Here is a 4,620-nt window from a genome sequence, read left to right on the forward strand (position 1 = left end):
TGAGTCATGGTCTGTCCTCCGTGTGGCACCTGGGGAGCAGCAGCAGGTGTCTAAGAGGGAGCAGTGTGACCAGAAAATGTCCACATCTGTGCTGCCCACGGCATGCACTCACCCTTCCAAAAGGCTGAGGTGATGAAATACTGATTGCCTAGTCCCAGAGTCACAGGATGGTAGGGCTTGGAAGGGAAGTTGGGAAATCATCCTCTCCAATCTGCCTGCTAAAGCAGGATCACCTAGGGCAGGTCACACAGGAAACCATCCAGATGGGTTTTGAAAGTCTCCAGAGAAGGAGACTGCACAACCTCTCTGGGCAGCCTGCTCCAGGGCTCCAGCACCCTCATGGCAAAGATTTTTTTTCCCTCATGCTGAGATGGAACCTCCTGGGTTGCAGTTTGTGTCCATGGTCCCTTGTGCTATCACTGGGTGCCTTTGAAAAGAGCCTGGCCCCTTCTCCTTGCCACCCACCCTGCAGATGGTTGTAAACATTAACTAGACCTCCCTATTAACCTTATTGCCCCTGTACTTCTTCCTAGCTGTCACCTTCCTGCTCCCTGCCTGGTTCCTTTTGGTGAAGGGACAACAATGCCACAGAGCTCACCCCAAAACAGGCACAAGCAAGGTTAGGCTGGGGCTGAGGTGCTCTAGGGAAGGCTCCAGGTGCAGATCGAGGAGCAGCAGTGACAAAAGGCAGGTGCTGCCATTGGCACCTTTGTCTTTTGGCTTTGGGACAAATGCCTGCACCCTTCAGGTCAGAAAAGCATTGGAAGCAGCCAAATCAGCCTGTCTGCAGGCCATGCAGCACCTGGCTGGCTCTGGGTTTAGTGTTTGTCCTGTGTGGAAATGGTGTTTCAAAGAGGCAACGATGTGGTACTTAGGGCCATGGTTTAGCACCAGCCTTGGTAGAGCTAGAGAATGGTTGGACTCAAGGATATTAAAGATCTTTCCCAGGCAAAATGGTTCTGTGATTCTACTCCATGAATGGTCAGTATAAAGACCTCATGTCTCCTACTAAGCCATCACAGAAGCATACAATTGTTTCAGGTGGAAAACACCACTAAGTTCAGCCAGTCCAACCATCAACCCCACACCACCATGGCCATTAAAGCATACCCCCAAGTGCCATGGCCACAGGTTTCTTGAACACCTCCAGGGATGGGGACTCCACCACCTCCCTGGGCAGCCTGACCCAATCCCTGACCACTCTTGCAGCAAAGAAACTTTTCCTAATATCCAAACTAAACCCCCCCTGGTGCAACCTGAGGTCATTTCCTTTTCTCCTGTCACTTGATACTAGGGAGAGCATCCATTCTATCGAAGAATCATAGAAGGGTTAGGGTTGGAAGGGACCTCAGGGATCATCCAGTTCCAACCCCCCTGCCATGGGCAGGGACACCTCACACTGAATCAGGTTGCTCACAGCCACATGATTTGTAGAGTCCAAAGAGAATGTGAAGGCCATCCCACCACTGATAAAATCAGTGTCTGACTTGCAGCTGCACTCCAAGAAAGATGAAACTGTCCAGCAACCTTCACCTCACCTACTGCTGGGATTTTCTAATCTTCAGCTGCTTTTTTTCTCAGATAAGCAATGGTTACAAAAGAGCACTCAGCAAACACAGCCAGTGTTTGTTCTCAGCAGTCTGGCTTTTGCCTGAGAAAAGCTGCAAATGCCCAGCTCCTTTGAAGGATACCTGTGAAGTTTGGTGGAGCTTTTGAGCTTGAAGTACCAGCAGTGTGAGCTTGCAGAGCCTGGGCTGCAGCAAGAGAAGTGTGGCCAGCAGGGCAAGGGGAGGTGATTCTGCCCCTCTGCTCCACTCTGCTGAGACCCCACCTGGAGCACAGTGTCCAGCTATGGAGCCTCTATTGCAGGAAGGATATAGACACTGTGATAGATCCAGAAGGACCTGGATAGGCTGCAGAGCTGGGCCCAGGACAACCTCATGAGGTTCAACAAGACCAAGGACAAGGTCCTGCAGCTGGGTCAGGGCAATCCCAAGCACTGCTATAGGCTGGGCAGGGACTGGCTTGAGAACAGCCCTGAAGAAAAGGCCTTGGGGGTGGTGGTGGATGGGAAGCTCAACAGGAGCCAGCAGTAAGCACTTGCAGCCCAGAGAGCCAAGCAGAACCTGGGGCTGCAGCAAGAGAAGTGTGGCCAGCAGGGCCAGGGAGGGGATTCTGCCCCTCTGCTCCGCTCTGCTGAGACCACAGCTGGAGCTCTGGGTCCAGTTCTGGAGGCCTCTATTACAGGAAGGATCTGGAGGTGCTGGAAGGTGTCCAGAGAAGGATGAGCAGAGGGCTGGAGCTCCCTTCCTGTGAGGACAGACTGAGGGGAGTTGGGGCTGTTCAGTCTGCAGAGGAGAAGGCTCTGAGGAGACCTAATTGTGGCCTTCCAGTATCTGCAGGGGGGCTACAAGCAAGCTGGGGAGGGACTTTTTGAGGGTGTCAGGGAGTGATAGGACTGGGGGGGGGATGGAACAAAACTAAAAATGGGGGGATTCAGATTGGATGTTAGAAAGAAATACTCCAGCATGAGGGTGGTGAGAGACTGGCACAGGTTGCCCAGGGAGGTGGTGGAATTCTATTCTATTCTATTCTATTCTATTCTATTCTATTCTATTCTATTCTATTCTATTCTATTCTATTCTATTCTATTCTATTCTATCCCTGGAAGTGCTTGCAGCCAGGCTGGATGTGGCTGTGAGCAACCTGCTGTAGTGTGAGGTGTCCCTGCCCATGGCAGAGGGGTTGGAACTGGATGATCTTTGTGATCCCTTCCATCCCTAACAATTCTATGATTCTATCCACCTGGTTATGTCCTCATCAAAGGCTATCAGGTTGGGATGAACATGACTTTCCCCTGGTGAAACCTCGCTGCCTGCTCCTGACGGACTCTCTTATCCTCGATAGGCCTTGTGATGGCGCCGAGGAGAAGTTGCTCAATCAACTTCCCAGGGATGGAGGTGAGGCTGACTGGTCTGGAGTTACCTGGGTCCTCCTGCTTGCCCTGCAGTGACCTCTTCTTTCCTCCAGTCCTCAGGCACCTCTCCTGTTCCCTGATGTGTAATGGGTACCTGATGCTGTCCCACTTGTATTCTGGCAGTGCTCCAGGTGAGTACTGGGAACATTTCAACCTCCTGAGCAGCCTTGCTTGCAAGAGCAACGTTAAGGTGAGCAGATACAAAACCCAGCCAACCAAACCCCCCTCCAACAGCTGAAATAGGAGAATTTGAATTGACTTCTGCTTTTCATGATGAAGGTGGTTTACCTTCAAGGTTAGCTGAGGTGGTGGAGTCACCATCACTGGAGGTGTTTAGGAGGAGAATGGATGGGCTGCTTGGGGCCATGGTTTAGTTGATTAGATGGTGCTGGGTGATAGGTTGGACTTGATGATCTCAAAGGTCTCTTCCAACCTGGCCTATTCTATTCTATTCTATTCTATTCTATTCTATTCTATTCTATTCTATTCTATTCCATTCCATTCCATTCCATTCCATTCCATTCCATTCCATTCTATTCCATTCTATTCTATTCTATTTCTATTCTATTCTATTCTATTCTATTTCTATTCTATTCCATTCCATTCCATTCCATTCCATTCCATTCCATTCTATTCTATTCCATTCCATTCCATTCCATTCCATTCCATTCCATTCCATTCTATTCTATTCTATTCTATTCTATTCTATTCTATTTCTATTCTATTCTATTCTATTCTATTCTATTCTATTCCATTCCATGCCATTCCATGCCATTCCATGCCATTCCATGCCATTCCATTCCATTCCATTCCATTCCATTCCATTTATTGAAAGATGGTACCCTGAGCTTCACCACTTTTTTGTTATCTTCAGCTCAGAAGGTGAAGGTTAAACTGATCATGGAGTTAGGTATTTGTAGAGCTGAGCACCTACAGATAAGCATGCAGATAGATTTGGAAGGGACGTGGACCTGAGGGAGTTGGTCCAGAGGAGGGCCATGGAAATGATCAGGGGGTTGGAGTAGCTCTGCTGTGGAGGACAGGCCTGAGGGAGCTGGGGGTGGAGAAGAGAAGGCTCCAGGGAGACCTAATAGCAACCTGTCACTTGCTATTCCAGTACCTGAAGGGGGCTGCAAGAGGGCTGCAGAAGGACTGTTTGCAAAGGGCTGCAGTGATAGGATGAGGGACAATTGTTTCAAGCTAGAGCAGAGCAGTTTTTAGTTTGGATGTTAGGAACAAGTTCTGCACCATGAGGGTGGTGGAACACTGGAACAGGGTTGCCCAGGGTGGTGTGGTTGAGGTTCCAGTCCTGGAGATATTCAAGGTGAGGCTGGACAGGGCTCTGGGCAACCTGATCTAGTGGAGGTTGCCCCTGCTGACTGCAGAGGGGATTTAGATTGGATGGCTTTTGGAGGTCCTTCCAATCCAGACCATTCTGTGATTCTATGTTCTCTTCACAAAAGACAGCAGCCTTATTTTCATGTGATGGAATTAATCCCTTCCAGGCAGACCACACAGGACTGAAACACGTATTTTGAACACACATTTCATGTGAAACACACTCAGCACTGGTGAAGCCACACCTTGAGTCCTGGGGTCAGTTTTGGGGTCTTCACCACAAGAAAGGTGCAGGAGCAGGTCCA

The sequence above is a fragment of the Melanerpes formicivorus genome, unplaced genomic scaffold (assembly GCF_026170545.1).
Source record: "Melanerpes formicivorus ecotype bairdi unplaced genomic scaffold, bMelFor1.0.p_v2 SCAF_671, whole genome shotgun sequence".
Lineage (NCBI taxonomy): Eukaryota > Metazoa > Chordata > Aves > Piciformes > Picidae > Melanerpes > Melanerpes formicivorus.